We start from the raw sequence: 20,816 nt of genomic DNA on the forward strand, positions 1-20,816 counted from the left end.
AGAAGTTACATAAAGTACTAAGTGAAGAGTCACTAGCTGATTCTTTTTTTTTTTAAAACGTATTAAAAATCATTCAGGGCTTCCCCGGTGGCGCAATGGTTGGGGGTCCGCCTGCCGATGCGGGGGGCGGGTCCGGGAGGGTCCCTCGTGCCGCGGAGCGGCTGGGTCTGTGGGCCATGGCCGCTGGGCCTGCGCGTCCGGAGCCTGTGCTCCGCAGCGGTGAGAAGCCCGTGTACCGCAAAAAAAAACCAAGCAAAACAACAAAAAAAACCCATTCAGTTTTATTAATTAACATATTACGTTCTCACATAGCCTAAATAAACCTTTAACAATCCACCTGTGATTCTCTATCAAAATAAAGATTACAGGAATTCAGAAGGATTCTTGTTCTTCTGGTAGAATGATCTGAGAAATGTGATTTCCATGGTTTACAAAATGGAGGCTAATTATTTAGTAAACAGGGATGTATTATACATTAATTTTATAACATCTTATGGAAGAGTTACCTATCCTTTTCTTGGCTATCGATGAAGATGTATTTATTTCAAACATGCCAACTAATATTCAAGACTTCTATCTATTGATTTAGTGCATGTTTATCAGGATTTTAATGAACTACCATCTTTTTATCCTAAAAAGCAATTTAAAATTTAGAATGATCCTCTGTCTTAGTTGAATACAAAGAATGATTCCCTGAACGCTTAACTATAGGAATGTTTTAAATCAATGGCAGACATCATCTCCATTTAGATTTTCATTGTGCATTTTACATTACAGTGTCTTTAAACATCCATGGGGAAGTAGATATAAAAGATTCCCATCAAAAACCTGAGTTTACATTTCACACTAGAAAGAAAAGCATGTAGTAATTTGATAGTTGAATTATATTCATTATTGTTTTCAAATCACCTCATATAATGACTGGCTCCTTTATTCATGGCAGTGTTGACTGCCATGTTTGAATGACTGATTTTGAATAGGTATCTGGTATCTGTGCTCACTGAGAATGACTCATTTTGAGAAATCAGTGTTAAACTCATTTGAATGTTGAAATTCCCACAGAATCCTCTTGGAAGAATTTTTGGTTCTGCCCGAACCCAAATAGTCAGACTGCTTTTGTCCTGAAACCCAAACCATGCAGCTGAACAGAACCGCCCCTGTTGACTGGGTCACAGGTGGGCCCAGCTGTCACCTGTCCACACACCCACTGCCTGGTCCCAAGCAGGCACCCTCCCACGTATGGGAAAGAGGGGGAAACGTACAGATAGGGCCGGCCGCATTGCCAAGATGATCACATTCTCGTTGTTGTTGCTAGTTAAGGTTTTTCTGGAGTGTATGTTTAACTTGTTGATTTCTTTTCTCTCTGATGTGTAATTGTTGTTATACATTAACTTAATGCCGGGCAGCAGCATGAACCTACAAATCGCACTGGTGGGTTTTTGTGTTCTGCACAGGACAAAGTTCAAAGCTCTGATAATTTCATGGTCTGAGCTCTCCTGCTGAGCGACCAGGACCTAAAATAAACTCATCCCTACTGTGGTGTGACCTCGGTGGTGGCCTTTTGAAGACTTGGAAAGGTAGGATGGGTCCAGTCTGCCATTTTTAAATGAAACAGTTCTTTCGTTATCTTAATGGAGATCGGAGTTAAAGGAAAACCCATTGTTTTATTTTTGTTCTGAGTTTAAGGTCAAGTGGTAGCGTGTACCGAAAGTGAGCATTGCTTTACTCTTACAGAATTTGAGTGCATATATGAGTTGTTCCCCAGGAAATAGATCACGCCCTTCAGTGCAGGCGCTGGGAATGAGTCTTTCGAAAAGTGCATTCGTTTTACATTATGTTTTGCTTCTCCAGGGGACCTACTCTGTAATTGTATTTATTACCAATTTGGGCATTTCCCCCCTTTACGTAACTTAATATAAGCCTTTCCTAATAATGGAGACCAGAGCACCTCACTGTGACGTGTGTTTGTGGCGCTGAGTAGATGCTAGTTTGTGTGACCAAAGAATGTACAGTAAATGCTTCTGTTTATAACTGTTCCCAGCACACATGACAGGCACTAGGTAAAATTTTATTGCTTGCTCTATGAAAGATTTTTTTCACAAGGGATTTTATTTATTGGCAACGTTCGGCCACGAGTGTGATTTTTTTAGGGGCCTATAATTTAGATTTTTCTGATTCAAGGCTATAATTTACTCGAAAGCTACTTGGAAATCCATTCTGTAAGAAATAAGCCAATGCAGAGAATTAAGGGACTGAGACGTGCAAGGGCCAAATTAAGTTAGGACTTTGATTTTACCTCTGGGAATAATTTACTTCCTCAATTTTGAGTCCATTAGTAGCCTGTCACTTTTGACATCATGATTATTGACAGTTCTGCATATCTAGTCTTTGAATATGCTCTCATTTCAGAAACCTTCAGCAGATCATTGGTCTTAACATACAAGGCATGGCATTTTAGAGATCGTATGAGGCATTTTATTGAAAATTTCTGATTACCTGGATTTAACAGTTTCTTCCAGAGAAACAGAACTGAAATGAGAGAGCGAGAGAGACCCAGAAGTTGACTGGCTTTGAGGAATGAGCTCATACAGTTGTGGGGCTGGCAACAGCACAGTCTACGGGCAGCTCGCCAGGCTGGAGAGTCTAGCAGGAGCTGATGTCGCGGTCTTGCCCCGAAGGCAATCTTGAGGCTGAATCCCTTTCTCTTTGGTAGACCTCAGTCTTTTAAGGCCACCTACTGATTGGATGAGGCCCACCCACATTATGGAGGGTCATGTCATCTGCTTGACTCAAAGTCTCCTGATTTAACTGTTCATCATATTTTTAAAAAGTGCCTTCACAGCAACATCTAGACTAGCGTTTGACCAAATAACTGACACCATGGCCCAGCCAAGTGGACACGTGACATTAACCATCACCGCCGCCAAGTGGGGAGATATGGATGTGACAGTTTACCTGTGTGGACGATAAAAGGTTCTCTTTCCTCTACCTGCTCACATGATGTGGAGTTAATTTCAAAGTAAAAGTGGAAAATTAGAGAGCTGGGGAGTAACCACAGGAAAATTCGATGCGTCACCAGTGATGAGAAACGAGAAGTGTGACTAAGGATAGGAGGGGAGGACACGTCAAGGATATGCCAAGGTCATGTCCTGCGGGTGCAGGGGCTGAAAGCAGCCTTCAGACAGGGAAGGACATGCGAGTTGGAAGAGCGGCGGCGACAGCCCAGTAAAGGTGATGCCCCGGTGCCCCAGAGCCCCAGACCTGCACCCAGGAGGAAGCTCAACCACGCGCCCTGACTTAAGGCTCCAGCAGAAATGATTCTCGGTTGGCATCAGGGTCTGAGTCAGGCGGCTGTGCCCAGCCCCCTCGCTAGAGAGAAGTTACCTTTCAGGATCTTGCAGCCTTAAATTTCAGGAAGTGAAAGCAAAGCACAGTAATTGAGTGGGCACATTAATTTTCTGCATGGAAAACACAGGTTTTAGAGAGAAGGGCTCCACGGGGCAATTTGTTTGAAATGGGCAACAGAACTATTGGAAAAAATCCATCAAATGGAGAGAAAAAGAAAGCAATTCCAAGAGATAGGGTAGGAAATCGTAGTGCCTTTGGCTTCTGTGAGTCCTGGGGAAGTTCTAATTGGCTAATTTATCAAGAAAGCGATTCCGTTTCCACAAAGTCACACTTCGTCTGCTGTTCAGTTAAAATGGCCTTGGTGTGGGTCAGGTGGGTGGGAGCGGGTTTGTGCAAACGGGGCAGAATCAACAAAGAGCTTTTTATTAATCCTTTTCCTTCGGGAGGCCCTTCCAGCAGATGCCGAGCTCTACATTGTGACACTTTGGCAGCAAACTCCTTTTTTCAGAGCAGCGTCACCTGTGCTGTCACTGGTCACAGGCTCCCAGGCTTTCAGACCCATGAATTCCTTCACTGTCCCAAGAAAGGGGAGAGTGCCAGGCCAACCCAGACCTCTTTTACTGAGGCCTCAGGGTGTGCGGGGGCCATGTCCAGAGGCCACTGAGCTCGCTGTGGCCCCCGAGGGTCCGGTGGCTGCCTTTCTGAGTGGCCGCAGCCGCCTCTGGTTCTAGCCAGCCGTGCTGCCAGTGTCCCTGTGGCCTCCTGCTACAGAGGTTTGACAGAGGCGTGGAGAACAGCCACCCATCTCCTCCCCCTGCGTTTACTTCTCGTAGATATAATTTGATGTACGTCATCCAGGTAGTGAAAGTACACTCCAAGTTAAATGGTGATCTCCGAATTTTCAAATCGACGGCCTTTTCTCGGTACTCCTGGGTTCTCTGCAGCCATGACCTGTCGATCGGCGTACTCGAAGCTCTGCCTGGTGGCTGTGCACCTGCCCGCCTGGCTCTGCCCTGCCAGTGCTCCGCAGTGCACTGAGGGCACGTCCTTCTGCATGTGGGGCTCTGGAGCTCTCCTCCCTCTCAGCTCCAGCCGTTCACTCACTCCGCACATCCCGGGACACCAGGGTCTCTTCTGAGTCAGGAACCAGTTCTGTGCACGTCTGATGTGGCGGCAGAGCCCAGCCACCAGCTCTCAGCGCCGTGTCTCCTGCCTCGGGCTCCAGGGGACGGAGTTGGTCTGCCCACTGCCGGGGCATGGTGGGGAGGCGGGGAGCGCGGAGGGTGTGGCTGGGGAATAGAGGCACGGGAGGCGGGTCTCAGCGGATTTTGAGAGGCTCCGTGGCCACAGAGGCCTCCGTGCGGGTGGGACAGTGCAGACCTGCGGAGACGCGGGCGGCGGCGGACCGAGGTCCCGAGCGTCCGCACGGGGTCGGATGAGAGCGTCCTGTTCTTCCTGCTGCTCCCTGAACACCCGGCTCGGAGCCTCGCACGTCCTGGGAGTTCCTTACGGTTTATGAAAGTCGGTGTGAGTCAGGGCGGCTGTGAACGATGAGGGCCTGAGGACCAGGCTGGGGAGGTTGACTTTCGACCCAGGAAGGGACGGGAGCGTGGAAGGTGCTGGCTGTGACTGGGGACACACTGTAGGACCTTTCCCTGAGGACATGGCATTGAGTGTGGAATGGATGGAGAGCAGGAAAATGATCACAGCTCTCGGTGAGATGTAGCACAGCCCGAGGCAGGGGGTGTGGATGTGGACATGGACCCAGAGACCTGGGTGTGAGGGCGGGAGACAGGTGAGGACACGGCGGGGACGTGGGGTGTTCTCAAGCCATGGGTGTGGCCAGCGGGGAGGACGGGCAGCGCTAGCAGGAGACGCTGGAGGTTTCCTTGTCTCGGGGGCTGCTGAGAAGAGGCCGTGGGTCCTGGTTCTTAGGAGAGTTCATCCCCGAGCAGGGAAGGGGGGGGCACACGGAGCTGGAGAAATCCCCTTGTGGAGCAAAGGGCAGCCGATGAGGAGATGGATAGATGGGGAGCGGCGCCGGGTGGAGCAGCAGCCGGGGCGTCCCAGGAGCCTGGAGAAGAGTGGGGGGTCACAGCGTCCCCGGCTGCAGGGCAGTCGGGTGGGAGGTGAGGAGGGCGCCTTTGATTTGGTGCCGGGCAGTAGCACGTCGGCAGTAGTATAGCAAGAGCGGTTTCCAAATGCAGCGAGGCAGCGGCAGCGTTAAACGTGCAGCAGTTCACCTCCGGACAGTCCTCTGTCGAGGGCTCCGCACGCAGACGTGTGCTGGGTGATGGAGCTACAGCGACGGGCAGGGCTTAGGCAGCCTGGTCCCTCGTAGCGTTTCCGGGCAGTGAGGTGAGATGAGTCATCAGGGAACGGGGATCCGTTGAGAGAAGTCCAGACGGGAGGGGTCCTGAGGACCGTAGGAACACAGGAGGGGGCGGGAATTGGAGAAGAGAGTGTGGGAGCCTCAGCTGTGCGAGCGTCTGGTCCATCTTCCCACCTGCAGGCCCACATTTTAGGCCCTGACGGCGCCTCATGGGTCTTCGCTGCCTCTGGTTACGTGGGCTCTGGCAGCTTCCCCCGAACATGGAGAGGGTCCTCGAAGAACAGATTCTAGAGCGGTGAGACCCCAGTTGTACATGGAGCTGAAATGCATGTTATGTCGGGTGAGTGCCCCTAGACGCGGTGGTTTAAATGTGCATGTCTAGGTGTCCTGAACTTTTGTCATTCAGAACAAGATTTTTTTTTTTAAAGAAAAGAAAGGAAAGCTCACGTAGCTAACATCACGCTGAGATTTCTCTTTCCCTTCTGGCCTGCAAGAGCAGGGCAGGACCTGGAGAGGAGAGTCCGGGCCCTTTGCTGGAGGCGGAGCAGCCCTGCGAGAGTTGGGATGTGGCCGGCGGGGGGACGCGGCTCTTGATATTGCGGTAGTTGTTTCCCGTGGACATCTGAGTCGTTCACGGACCGTGGCGTTGGATCGCTGATTTTTCATCCAACCTCCCCCTCACGTGACTTTTGAAAAGACAGTTACTTCACGTCTTCTTAACCTGTGACCGTTTTCGAACTGTGGTCCTTTGATGACTGCATCGGTGATACTCAGACTGAGTTGGCCACTGTGCTAAGTTGGGTTTCTTCTGTGGCCGAATCACTTGTATGCTGTTTAAAAATTCTACCTGCTTAAGGTATGTGGAGTCTTGACTTCACCGGCTGGGTGTGAGTCAATGATTTCGTCTGTACTGTCCAAGGACAGCTGCAAGATGTTTGCCTGTCGGAGCAGGAGGTAAACCAGTGCACCGTGTAAGGGTGAATTACGGCTAAATTTGTGGGAAGAAGGCAGTGTAGCTTTCTGAAAGTTTCCCCATCCCCTCCCTCCAGCGCCAGCCTCTGGCAACCACTGGTCTGCTTTTAGTCTCCATGGACTTGCCTGTTCTCGACATTTCATAGAAATGGGATCTCATAGTATATGGGCTGTTGAGACTGGCCTCTTTCACTTAGGATAATATTTTCAGTGTTCATCCACGTGTAGTATGTATTAGTGCTTCTTCTTGTGGCCAAATAGTATTCAGATCTACGGGTACATTATATTTGGTTTATTCGTGCATCAGTGGGTGGACATGTGGTTGGTTTCCACTTTTTTAACTCTTAGGAATAATGTTGCTATAAACATTCACGCACAAGTCTTTGTGTAGACATGTTTGCGATTCTCTTGGGTAGATACCTAGGAGTGGAGTTGCTGGGTCATATGATAACTTTGTATTTGAGGAACTGCCCAACTGCTTTCTAAAGTGGCTGCGCCATTTTACATCCCCATCTGCAGTGTCAGAGGGCTCTGATTTCTCCACATCTTTGTCAACACTTGTTATTGTCGCGAACAATACAGTATTCTAGCAAACGCCTAATTATTTAGGCACTGATTATCTGTGAGGTGGGTTTTCTAGGATTTTGGTTTCTCTTTCTTTCTTTGTCTTCCAAGCAACTGACCTGTTGGTTTCACTTCAACAATATCTAGTTTCACTTCCCTGGGGATAGGAGGGAATGTGGGAGAAGGTAAACTGGTTAATGTAGGTACATATTAACACCTGTTAACAAGTTGGCCAGAAAGGTTTAAGGAGAAAGGCTGACTGTGTTAGCTTACATGATATTTTGGATTAACGGCAAGTAGCTCTCTGTAGGACCGGGGCTGTGTCCTGAGGTACTGTGATAATTTGTAAATTTTGTGTCTTCTTTAATGCAAATATTGAAAATTAATTATTTTCTATATTATCTGAATGACCACTGTATAGGGGAAACTGCAACTTAATTTTATCACCTCTGTTTGCATTTGAATTTAATTTCTTGGTGCCAAGAAATTCAACTAAAGTGGCGGTACTTAATTTCATGCAGGGTTTTCAAGACACCTTAAGGGGTCTGGGGTAATATTTCCAAGAGCTTCCTGTGTTACTCAAATGTGGTGAGGGGGTGTCATGGTCAGTACCTCTCCGGTGTTTTCTGTGAAGCCCCCGTAACGATGGTGAGCTGGAAGACACACTCGCTGCAACGGGGTGAAGGCTTGGCGTCAAGGGGTCCTTCGCCAGCGAACGTCACTGTGAGCTGTCAACTCCAGTCTTTAACAGTCGCGGAGTTTACATTCTGTCTCGTGATGGTCACAGAATAGATAACTGACATTTATCTTACTATAAAACCAAGTCTTAAAAAACAAAAGATCAAATAAAAATAGCTGCACCTTTCCACAGCACACTAAAAAATGCTCCAGTTTACATAGAGCACATTTTTACTCCACGCCATTCATGTATTTAATAAATGTTTATTGGTCGCTGAACTAGGGATAAAAAAGTATACAGATGTTATCCCTAATTTTTTTCTTGAAGGATTTCTTTTCTTTTTTTAAATCTGGATTTTTAAAAATTGATGTATAGTTGATTTACATTGTTGTGTTAGCTTCAGGTATACAGCAAAGTGACTCAGTTATATATATATGTGTGTGTGTGTGTGTGTGTGTGTGTGTGTGTGTGTGTGTGTGTGTGTGTGTGTATTCTTTTTCAGATTCTTTTCCCTTATAGGTTATTACAAAATACATACTGAGTATAGTTCTCTGTACTATACAGTAGGTTTTTGCTAGTTATCTATTTTATATATAGCAGTGTGTATATGTTAGTCCTTAAAGGTCCTACAAGGTACTTGAGGAAACATCATTAAGACCTGATAGAAGAAATCAAGTCAACATGAAATGAAAACGACGCAGGGATGCTGTGGAGGAGATTTGGGGGCCGGGGGCTTAAATATTCATGACTAAGTCATTGAAGATGACAGTTTACAGCCGAAAGGACCTGAGTTTGTGTTCCAAGTTCTCATGCTGGCTCTGTGACTTCTGTCAAGCGACCTGCTCTTTCTAAGCATCGCTTTGCTTCCCCCAAGGGATCAGGCATGGTTAAGTTCTTATTGGAAATTTCTGGAACCGGGACCGTGCTGAGAGGCAGTGTGGTGTGGAGAAGAGAGAAGGTCAGGCTGCTCTCCTGTCAGTGCCCAGCTCGGGACTCCTGCTGGGAGCCCTGGACCCCCTGTGAGTCCCAGGACCCACTGTCCTCTGGGTGAAATGAAGGTAATTAGAGCTGCGCGTGGAGCAGAAACGAGTGACCAGACTGCACGGATCTTGCATCCGTGGGGGCATCCGGTGTGGAATCGGGAGGGTGAGCAGAGCAGAGGGACATTTCCAAAAGCTCTAGAAGCTAAGTAGGTCCATGTACCATACTGCAATATAATATCAATAATAACAGCATAGGAAAATGAGAGATAACAAAGATGGAAAGCACTTAGAGGGTAGAAAATCACGAAAAGGAGATGGGAATTTTGAGAATCACCACTCGGGGTTATGGCTTTTAAAGAGTGAAGTAAAGATGGCAGCTCATTTTTTTTTTTTTTTTTTTTTTGGTACGCGGGCCTCTCACTGTTGTGGCCTCTCCCGTTGCGGGGCACAGGCTCCGGACGCGCAGGCTCAGCGGCCATGGCTCACGGGCCCAGCCGCTCCGCGGCATGTGGGATCTTCCCCGACCGGGGCACGGACCCGCGTCCCCTGCATCGGCAGGCGGACTTCCAACCACTGTGTCACCAGGGAAGCCTGGCAGCTCATTTTTACAACAATTCTGGTTTCCTCATTGCCTGTTTGTTCAAACACACGGATCGTCTGATACAATGTCTGGCGGTTAATGTTCAATAAATGTTATTTGCTCTCTAAAGAAATCGGCAGATCAGTAGGAAGCAGCGTATTTTAAGAGACAATAATAGGCATGATTTCTAAATTAGACTAGAGTACTGGATTATCTAGAAAAAGAGAACCAATTTGAGGAGAAGGAGTCCAGGTTGAACTAAGCAACCAGTTGCCTGTGTAGGTGGGCAGTGATCAGATACATTGGAAAAGTGGAACTGGGTTATTTAGAAATCTTAACTTTGTGATAAAACTTTTTGTTGTTTTTGTTTTTTTTATAACTGCTACAAAATCGACAATATTTGTATTATAAAACAGTTAAGAGTATATGATAACAGTGACAAAAACTGTGACATAACACAGACTTAGCAGAAGGTTATAAAGATGAAAAGAGTAATGGGACAGTGGTGACTGAATATAGATTAAATGTATCAAGGTACAATTTTCAAAGTGTTAAAACATGACTAGCCCACAGATCCATTGTGAGCTTGTGTGAAAGACATCTAGCTGGTGAGTGAGGTCAGGGGGCTGGGGGCGGGGTGCTCAGGATCAGAGCATTAGACCGTCTGGCAGGAAGGGCTGAAAGGTTTGCTAAATTGGGGACAAAACCAGTTAATGCCTTATAGGCAGTAAAACCGTGACCTTTGTGGTCATCTTTTCTGCACGGCAGAAATGATCTGCATCTCTACTGGCCACAGATAATCTGCAAATTAATCTGTAACTTACCAGATCATCACAAAATAGCACGTCAAAATAAGGCACATTCTCCTAGAGAATGAAATGGCCTTTGGGTGGTCCTGTTGGAGCCGCTGTGGTGTGAAAGGTGCCACCCTTTGCTGGGTTTCCATTTCCGGATGTTTAAAATGTGTATAAGGATTAGAGAGGGACCATTAATATCACTGAAATTACCAGGATGCCTGGGACTCGGCGTGCACGGGGCGTCCTGGGGGACAAGCCGCCCAGTGACATGTACTCGGTTTCCTGGAAGCAGAGCCCTTGTTCTTCCAGCTCCTCCCCTCGCCCACCCCATCCTCTCCTCTTCACTTGTTTTGTTTCTAAACTGACTATACTCAGTGTGAGGTCCTCACAGCCTCCCTGCCCCCGAACAGGCAGAGACTCGGGAATAAAGCAGCAGGCCTATTTCAGAGACAGATGGCTTTGCTGGTTGTTCCAGAAACAAGAAAAAAATGGCTAGCGGTCTCTCAAACCCTTTGTCATGAAATCCTTTAGACTCAGTAACAACGTTGCAGGCGTCTCCCGCCAGGGCCTGGGTACGTGTGGTTCGATGCCCGGTTAATTCTGCTGAAGTGTGGTCTGGGGTCACCGTGGAAGCATCGTGCTGTCTCCTTCTTGGGGCAGCTCAGTTCACGCCGGTTTCCTAAGTTTTGCGGGAACTTAAAGCTGGACGTCTGGTTCAGCAAGTGAGCAGGTGCATTTGTTCCAGTCTCTTCTCCTTGTCCTTGCTCTGCAAAGCCCGGAGTTGTGTGGCCTGTCCCACGTGTGGTCACGAGGATGTGGACACTGGGAGGTGACTGGGGCTCAGCACAGTCAGAAGAGCTTTAACCAAGTGATGACCCGAGGGCGTCCTCAGTGGGCGGTGCCCTCCCCAAAGGGCCCTGACTGCTGTTTATGGAAGGATTGTATTTTTAGGAGATGTAGTACGTGTTTTCAGGATCACAAAACTGTAAAGGTGGAGGAAACCTCAGAGGTGATGCATCCAGCCCCCAGGCCCTCTGCGGTCTGTGGTCGCTGGGCCGTCCTGGGGGCTAGACGCATGTTCCCGATTCCTTGATTGTTCGTAAATTCTTTGTTCCAGAAGGAAAGCAACCATATTCTATGCACTGATTCTCCCAGAGGGTGCACGTGTGAGTAAATCTGTACTCCTTCCCTAGGAAAATCCCTAAAATTTGTGTTAAAAGCTGAGTATCCCAGGATCCTTCTACTGTTTGTGAAAGGACGTGGATACCAGGTCATTGTCCAAACGGATCTGCAGTGTGTCTGTTCTTTTAAGATGTGGTGCTTAGAACTGGATGTATTATCCCAGGTTAACTGGCCAGGGTACGGGTTAGGGGAGGGCTGGGAAAGACCGTTGCCTCTTTGATCGAGCTCGGTTCCTATCCTGTGCGTGGAGTTGAATGTACTGGAATTTCTGAGAGTCGCGTGACAATGTCGGATCACAGTGGCCACCCGGCTTTCTACATCTTTGGGTTCTTTGTGTCAAGTAGTCCCATCTTAGCCATGTATAGGTAATTTTTAAACCTAATTTTTTTAAACCGTGAATAGTTATGATGGTAAGCAACTCCATTAATAATAATATAGGAGCTTTATCAGACAGAAAGAGTAGCATGATGGTTACTAGCCTAGCACCGGAGTCAGACTGTCTACGGGTTCAAATCCTATCTCCTTTGTTTATTACTATATGACCTTGAGATAATTCAGTGGGACTGTGCCTGTAAGGTGCTTCCCAGGGCTCCTGGCATGTGGTCAGTGATCTGAATGGGAGCGGTCATTCTCTTTGCCCAGCTCCTCTGAGCTCTTCAACAGGCATTTTGCTATTTAACCCAACTCCAACTTGAAGAATACCATTATTTCCCCCTTTTTCTAGATGGGGGAACTGTGTCACTTGTTCAGGGCTGTTTGGCTGCTGAATCTGCGGTAGGAATTTGAGCACAGGTCTGTCTGATGCCAAGTGATTGGTACAGCTACTTAGTCCTATTAGATTATATGTTTTTTTTTGCGGTACGCGGGCCTCTCACTGTTGCGGCCTCTCCCGTCGCGGAGCACAGGCTGCGGACGTGCAGGCTCAGCGGCCATGGCTCACGGGCCCAGCCGCTCCGCAGCATGTGGGATCTTCTCGGACCGGGGCACGAACCCCTGTCCCCTGCATCGGCAGGCGGACTCTCAACCACTGCGCCACCAGGGAAGCCCTATAGGTTATTTTTATTAGTATTTGCTGACTCATCCTTCTAACACTGGTATATCTTCCAGAAGATGACTTCGTTAAATATTTAATTTATACAAAGAATCTTTGTAACATGTGTAAGTTTAACAACTCCTCCTGAGAGGTAACCATCACCCTGAATTTTGGGCTCATCACTCCTTAACTTTTCATTATTGGTTTTCCACACAGATAAATATTCCTCAGTAATACTTTATTCTTTATAATTTCCTAGTTGAATAAGCATAACGTATGAGATGTGACTATAAGGCAGTTGTTTTTCCTGCTCCCCATGGGGCCTGTGAATTAATTCTGTGCTTCTTTCCTTCCCTGACCTCCATGAAAACCCAGGTAGGTCCCTGACTCTCCCTGTCACCTGTGGGTCATAAAAATCTCACAGTCACTTCCAGTTTAAACAAGCTACTCACTTCTGCAATTAAAATGCTCGGTTTCGTGTAATAACCCAGCTTTAACCTTGTGATAAAATCGAGGCTCTTGACCTGGCACCTCCCTGTCCCTCTCCACCCAGAATATGGCAGGTACCCCAACCCTTGCTCTTTCGTGTGAACGTTACCGTCAGCAGGTTGGGGTGACACGCACAGAGTTTGGACGTTGATGGCGGTTCCTGAGTCTTGGTGATGCAGTGGTCCTGGTTCTCCCCTTACAAGACCTTGGGCATGATCGCCGACTCAGGGGGCAGGTCTCTGGGCGCCTGCCTGGATGAGCGGGCCTTCTGCGTCGTACGCAGAGCTCTCAGGTAGGAAGGGTCTGTGTCACTGGCTTGACCATCCCACTTACTAAAAAGCTGTTTGTTTCTTTATGTTTTAAATTTAGACCCTTTTTTAGAGTACTTTTAAGTCTACAGAAAAATTGATCAGCAAGTACAGTGTTCTCAAATACCCCTCTGCCTGACATACGGTTTCTCCCTGCTGGTAACATGTCACATCGGCCTGGCACAGTTGTTCCAATCCGCAAGCTGACACTGACACCGTGTCATCACCCAGGGTCCATGGTTTGTTTACATTAGGGCTCACTCTTGGGGTTGTCCATTCTGAGTCTGCACAAGTGCAGAGTGACAAGTATCCACCATGACAGCATCACACAGAGTGGTTTCACCGTCTGAAAAATCCTCTGTGCTCTGCCTGTCCCTCCCTCCCTCCCCGTAACCCCTGGGAACCACTGATGTGTTCATTGTCTCCATGGTTGTGCCTTCTCCAGAATGGCATATAGTTGGGACTATCCAGTATGTGGCTTTTTTGGATTTTATGCTTTGAGGGTTTCTCCATGTTTTTTTTTCCCCAAATGGCTGGAAGCTCAGCTCTTTTTAGCACTGAATACTACTCTGTCATCTGGATGCACCGCAGTGCATTTCTCTAGTCACCCCCTGAAGATCATCTTGATTGTTTGCAAGTTTCGGCGACTGTGAATAAAACTGCTATGAACGTGTCAGCTATTTCGACTTGTTCTCTTGGGTAAAATGAGGCACCGGACAAAGCTCTTTATCGCTTCCAACCCTCGGAAATCCCGTCTGTGAAGACGGCTGAAGAACTAGGAACGGGACCAGGAGGGTGGGAGACACTGTGGTCCCCAAGAGGAGGGGCCGCGGGAGGGGAAGAAGGGGGAAACAGGGGCTGGATGGAGCCCCGAGCATGAAGATGGGGATGAAGTCTTTTAAAATGGAAAACAAACCCCAGAGCAGCAGACAGTGGAGATGGGGGAGCTCTGGGGGCTGCTGGGTTTACGGGACTAGTTTTCAGCCTGTAACCGATGTCATGCGTGGAGCTGCCCAGGAGGGCCTGGGACGTGGGCAGACGTGCTGAATGCTCCTGCTTAGCGGGGCAGGGGTTGAGGGTGGGGTTGCATCAGCTGAAACGTAGCAGCCCCGCCGTCAGGGCCCCGGCGCCCACGCGGGCAGCCCCTCTCGATGCCCAGGGAGATGGTCCCTCCTGCACGCACGCCCGGAGGGCCCACCGGCCCGGGAGCCTGGCTTTCAGAGGAGAAGCATTGGCTCACACCCGGTTTTGAGAGCTCCTGGTCGCTTTGCTGTGAGGGTCTCTCTCGTGGCTTCTTCGCTGCTGGTCACAGGAAGGTCACAGGAAGGAAGGTCGCTCTCCTGTGTAATTTAGGAAGTCCATACAGGCAGACACTGAGCAATCAAAATCTTCGTTTTAAAGCCCCTGAAAAGAGTGATGCAAGAACCGTCAGGAGAGAAGGCCTTTCCTGAGGTCGTTGGTGATGAGGACAGAAACCTGTGACTCTTCCGAGCTGGGGACTCGGGAAGTCACTGTGGCTCTTTTGACGGAAATACACGCTCTGGGTACTTAGAGTAAATACATGCTTTGCCTTGAATTATGTGTCTAAGTCCTCTTCAGAATGTTTATTAGACTATGCCCGAGGCCATTATGCTTAATGTCATCAACTTTGTGCTTTTAACAGCTTTACTGATATAGTCTACATAGCATAAGATTCACTCACTGCAATTGTACGATTCAGTTATTTTTAGTAAGTTTTACAGAGCTGTGCAACCATCGTCCCCAGAAGAACCCTCGTGGCCATGTTTCGTCACTGCTTGTTTCCTCCCCAGCCCCCGGCTACAGCCCTCGACTTGCTGGGTAGAGTCACCCTTCCGGGACACCTCAGTGTCGCCAGAACCCGACAGCATGCCATCTCCGTGCTGTCTGCCTTCACTTTGCCCTTTAAGGCTTCATTTAGCTTTTGAAGGCTGTCCATGTTGCAGTAACGTTTATTTTCGTACGATTACAATAAGTAACTCTATAATACTTGACTCCTGTACTCTTTGCTACATCTGAGTGTATTCTTCCTTTTAGAAGATAATCACTTTGCTGTGTGTTTGCAAGTTTGTTTCTTAATTCTTCCAGGACTCAGTTTCAGAAGGACATGAATAATTGCACTGTGGAGAAGAGTTTGATCTTCCTTTGATGGGGCCCCCAAGCCCTCTTTTGGTTGTAAAGCCGCACGGTCACCCTAAATAGGTGGCCAACAGCCGTAAATATTTTGCCCATGATCATAAAGGGGTGCTGGTCCCACAGGGAACAGCACGTTCTTGAGACCAGCCCGGGGACAAGTGTCTCTTCTGCACCCGAGCGGACGGGGCACCCAGCCAGCAAGCTCGTAGAGCCCAGTCCTGGGCCGGCGGGTATGCAGCCAGCACAGTCCATAGACTTCCCCCCCTCCCACCCCAGCACTGGCCTCCATCAGAGACCTAATAAGTTCCTGTATTTTAGCCTCACCTGTACTTTGAGGTACAATATTAGGATGCTCCTGTGACTTTGTGTGTGCAAATTGGGGAAGAAAGTTAACATTGGGGTTTAATACCTGAAGGGAGAAGGAGGAAGGATCTCGCAAAGTAACAGACAACAGAGCTGCTATGCCTGTCAGAAGACACAGGTGGGGACCCTGACAGCTCTCATTAGACCGGTTTTGTCTTTTGTTCTGCGTCTCCACTTACACCTCTAATGACTGGACAGCAGAAATTTTCACTGCGCAAAGGTAACAAAGCCCCGCACCGGAGATGAACTCCACCAGTTTTGTGAGCTAAAGCATCCCCGAGCTTGTCCACTCTGGCCGTGGAGTAGCTGAGAAGGGAGTAGTAAACCCTCACTTATTTAGGAGTTAGTAAACGGCCCCTAGAATGATGCACGGGTTTATTCTGTGAGGGTTTCCGAAGAGCACACGTCTGGAGTTGGCTCTTTGCAGGGGACCCTTCCGGGCAGGATGTAGATGGGTGCCTGGCCATCCTCATCCCTCAGCAGGAAAGGAAGCCATGCCAACACTGCAGCTTTTTCCATCTTTTTCTCAGTTCATCACAGAGACACGAGCTTCGTTTCATTGTCTGTTTTGGTGACGAGTCAGGTGTCAGATTCAGCAAAGGGCAGACCTCCCTGGCCCTTTGCGTGGTTTCCCTGAATTCCGTTGTCAAGGATGGGCCATGGGTCCCTGTGTGGGTCTCCGTGTGTGACCAGTGGGTGACAGTCACGTGTGTTGGAAGAGCCTGATCTCAGTAACGTGGGGCCTTCCCTTCACTCCAGGGCCAGTTCCTAAAGGCGAGAATTGGAATTTGCCGCTTAAATTCAGTGGCCCCCTCCAAGCTTCAGACTTATTTCTCATTTCTCTTGGTAGAGAGGTGGGAAAAGAAGCCAAGAAGATTTTTTTGGATGTTAACAGTGCCCAGTTACTTCAGGAGGAGGACCTGGCAGTCTCTCCCGCAGGGTAAGGTTACTTTGAAGGCATCCGGACTCAGTGTTTACACGGAGGCCCTGGATGTTTCATCAGATATTCATTGAGCTGCTGATACATGCCAAACATGCTGTGTCCACGTGGACGCGAAGGACGGTGAGGACGGGCCCGTCCTCAAGGACACATGCACGTTTCTGAGCGAGCCACTCCCAGAGGCAGTCCTGAAGGCCCTTTCGGGGGAGGTGCTGTCCAGGCTGCTGTCTGCCGCGAGCAGGTTCGACCCTGGTCCAGAGGGTCCCAAACTTCCTTATTAGTCCATGTGGCCTGGTTTCTCAGCAAGTCTCTCATGCAGCCCCTCGGCCAAAAGAAACACCTAAATATTCCATTTATTAAGTAGTTTTTAACTAGCCATCCAAAGAAGGCGGTTTCTAAGTGTAGAGAGAGAAGAAAATTAGAAATTTCAGAAATTCGTGTGCTTGATTTAGTTTGAAGGCAAGCAGGAGTCTCAACATGAATACACACTTTTCGTTGAAGACTGGATATAGGGGGTTTTTAACCTAAAGTTTTACAAAATTATGTGGAAAACGCAGTATTCCCAGAAAATAGGAATCTCTGATGATGTTTTTCTTGTTTTCTGGACAAGATTACAATCTCCTGCAGAACAGGCCTGTGTGGACCTTGGCATCAGTACCGGTGAGCTCTCAGCACGCACGCAGGGACCCGTAATGACAGCGACAGACTCAGTGAGAAATGTCCCAACCCTAACCGAGGGGATCAGGAGCTATCCTTAGGGCCAAGGTAGACTTAGGAATTCAGCTTGAAAATGCAGTGTGATCGCAAAAACATCAACAGTAATTGTCGTAAAGGCCCCCGTTCCTGTTTCTCTGTTAAAACCCAGTTATGTTCTCAGTTGTCTCCGGAGGACAGGGGCTTTGACTTCATTTAATTTCTAATTTTAGAAGATTGGTTGAAACTCAGTTGTCACACTTAAGGCGTGGGGCGAGGGAATGAAAGACGGAAAGACGGTTCTTGTCGAGGTCAAGTCAGCAAAGTAAAATGCGGACCTTTGTCAGGTGCTCCCACCTTCCATCAGCTTCAGTTCTGGCACTGATGTCACTTCTGAAGGAGCCCGTCCAGGTGTCATAACGATGCAGACTTCATTGCTTGTTTAATCATGTGTCTCCCCAGTGGGATAAAGGTCTGTGGTGGCTGAGACGGTGTCTGCTGTTCCCCTCTCTCCTCCTTTGTCTGTCCCGACACCAGTCAGACAGGAGGGATCAGGGGAACCTCCTGGAATGATTGAAGGAATGGACGATGATGCCTCCCATGAGGTTCTTTCTTGTTACGAGATGAAGTTTCAAAACAAGCCGCAGGAAGTCCACTTAAATGGAAGCCACCGGTGCCTCTTTCTAATCCTCTGCGCTCAGGTGATGCCATTACCTGCACGTGGCCCTGAGCTGCTTGTGTCCCCGCCCGGAAGCAGTGAGGAGAGATTTCTGCCAAAGCACAGTTTCTTGCATCAGAGCGTTCGGTCTAGGAGGGATGACGGGGACTGCTGTATCATTACAGTTCTGAAATGATTGTTAGCAAAGAAATGAACCAGCAGACTTGGGCAGGGTGTTTTTTTTGCCGGGGACATGTGAGGCCAGAGGAGTCCAAGGACAACCCACCTGTTCCCAGTACCGCAGAGGGGCTTTCCCATCCTTCTTCTACTTCTGCTACCATACGAGCCCCTAAGCCAAAGAAATCAGGTTCATCTTTTTATTAATTCCTATTATGAATTGAGTATAATACACTAACGATAATTCATATAGTGAGCACATTCCTTACTATTGGTAACATAGTTTATTTACATTAGGAATTAAGGGGGGCTAAGCAGATGACAGAGTCTTACAAGAAAATGTGTTTTAAATTCTGAACCATTGACTTCTACATTGACATTTAGAATACCACGTGTCCCAATTGGAGATGTCAGTTACTTACAAGTCATAGTCAGGGTTGAAAGGAGTCCTGAAGCATATATTATCCATCTGTAGGGAGAAAAGATAGAACTAGTTTAAAAATGAAATAATGGCATTTCCCCCACATCCACGTTTAGACATCCCTTCTCCAGTCCTTCATTGCGGTCTGGCAGTGACCTTTGACCCGGCAGGCTGGCTGGAGGGTGGAGGAGGTGCTCCGATCTTGGATCACAAAGCAGTGACCTGTGCAGGTGGGGCCTTTTCTGCACCCCCATGGACCCCGTGGGAGATGCTACTTTTGTGTCAGTCCAGATTCGCCTGTAAGAGGCTTACATCCATTGAATTTCCAGCAGAGAAGTATTGCACTTCTTTTTGATCTATAAATTTGATGTAGAATTCCATTTCCTGTTTACCTTTTTCACATTAACCTATAACGATAAAACTTACGCTTTACAGGGAGGGGTGTCCTGTTACGAGCGGGACTGATATTCCAATGAAAATATTCTGTTTAGGATGCATTTGCTTCTCCTGAAAACCTGTGAGGTGCTCTCAGGGGTGTTGGGATCCTGTTACCCCAGCCCGGGGACCCGCTAACTCTCTGAGGCTGGTCTTACCGAGGAACGCGCCTGGCTTTGTCTGTGGTCACCGGGTCCTTTGCAGCGGCTCTTGGGGGCGGGGCGGGGAGCAGACCTGTGTCCTTTCTTGGTCGCCTGGGGCTCACCTTCCCCGAGCCTCCTGGGGAGTCCCCCCACCTTGCTCATATCCCCCTTTCCTCCACTCTCCTTATTTTAGGTTCAAGATAGTTCCGTCTTTGTCATTCTTGAGTTTTTTTTAGCACCTAGACTGGTTTTGAACTTTTCATGAAAGACAGAATATAATGCTCGTTTCATGTCAGGTCCTCCGAGCATCTGACATATTTAGAACCTTATTAAGCTTTGTGTCAAGGGAGCTGTGTCAGTGGGGTGTGATGCCGGGGTTTTCCTGAGTCTGACACATGCTCCTGTCTTCTGTTGGGCTTCCAGAAGCTTCTGACATGAGAGAGCTAGAAGCATCCCGTCGGGTGAACGGGGCTGGGAGTGGGACGGAGCCACCTGGTGGCCAGTGTCCCCACGGGCAGAGCTGGAGGCTGGCTGAGGGTGGGGGTGTGAGAGCCCGCGGGTTAGGGGGACAGGCGGGGGCGGAGGTCAGAGCTGAACCTGGGAGGAGAGGAAGATGCTCGCGGGCTGCGTCTGGAGGGTAAGATTACGGGACGGAGCACGTCGCACAGCCTGTCTCCTGCACTAGTAGGTGGTGGGCTAGTAGAGAGAGTGGACACAGGAGGGGTGCCACCTATCACTGTCCAGTGAGAGCTTGGTGTGCGCAACCCCAGGAGCGGTGCCCTTCCTGTAGCAGGGGCCCTTGGCAAAGAAGCCGAGTGATGGAGCAGGCCATACGATCCCGTGGAAGCTTCTGGCCCAAGTCTTTGTCGTAGAAAGAATGGTAAAACCCCAAAGAAGCTGCAGAGGAGCTCTCCTGAGTTGCCTGCGAGTCCCTTTTCGAAGGACAAACATGAACTGAGAAGTTGGCACTGAGCGAGGGCCTGAGATGCGTGTGGCGTTTTCCTCCGTCAAGGTTTCCTTGCCCTGGGGGCCGGCTGGCCCTTCTGAGCCGCAGGAGGGTGAGGCCTGGGCCCCCTGAGTACAGGAGGTCTCCTTTGTGCTCGAGCACAGTGTCTGAGGCCCTCAGCATCCCTTCTTCAAGCCTCAGAGGGGCCATTGATGTCCCCTGGGGCGGGCTCGTCACAACAGCCCCTCCTCGAACCGAGTGGCCCCAGCGCAGCTCCTGTGGGGCTGCTTCCCCCCCCCCCCCCACTGTGGAGGCATGGGTGCGGGCGCCTGCTGGTTGCCACTGCTCCATTCACGTTGGTACCCAGGGTGCCTCCTGCGGGATGACGTCTGTGAAACAACAGCCAGACGTCAGTTCGGTTCAAAGACGACGTTTAAATTTGACAAACAAGGCATTTCAGCAACTGCTTTGCTGTGAACAGTGTGAGGCTGCGGGATGCCGACTGAAAAGAGCAGGGGAGGGTGTTCTCTGGACCCCTGTCCGTAGTGATGGCAGGACGTGCTGCTCCCACACCCCCTAAACTGAGACCTAATTGGATGGAAACGGAGTGAAAGGCTGA

General features: G+C 48.9%; 1 protein-coding gene across 2 annotated transcripts in view; it reads left to right on the plus strand.

The window, feature by feature from the left end:
* SPATA13 (spermatogenesis associated 13) overlaps positions 1-20,816 on the plus strand; it is a 264,723-nt gene that overhangs the window by 161,079 nt on the left and 82,828 nt on the right. Inside the window, exon 1 of one of the 2 annotated variants that reach the window (XM_029210022.1) lies at positions 1,455-1,577. The exons of the other annotated variant lie outside the window; for it this stretch is intronic. The gene's annotated coding sequence lies outside the window, so the exon portion shown is untranslated. Of the gene's footprint in view, positions 1-1,454; positions 1,578-20,816 lie in introns of those variants that run through there. 2 annotated transcript variants of the gene reach the window in all.

This window comes from Monodon monoceros, unplaced genomic scaffold, assembly GCF_005190385.1.
Source record: "Monodon monoceros isolate NGI ecotype Baffin Bay Population unplaced genomic scaffold, NGI_Narwhal_1 Super_Scaffold_8, whole genome shotgun sequence".
NCBI classification, from domain to species: Eukaryota; Metazoa; Chordata; class Mammalia; order Artiodactyla; family Monodontidae; genus Monodon; species Monodon monoceros.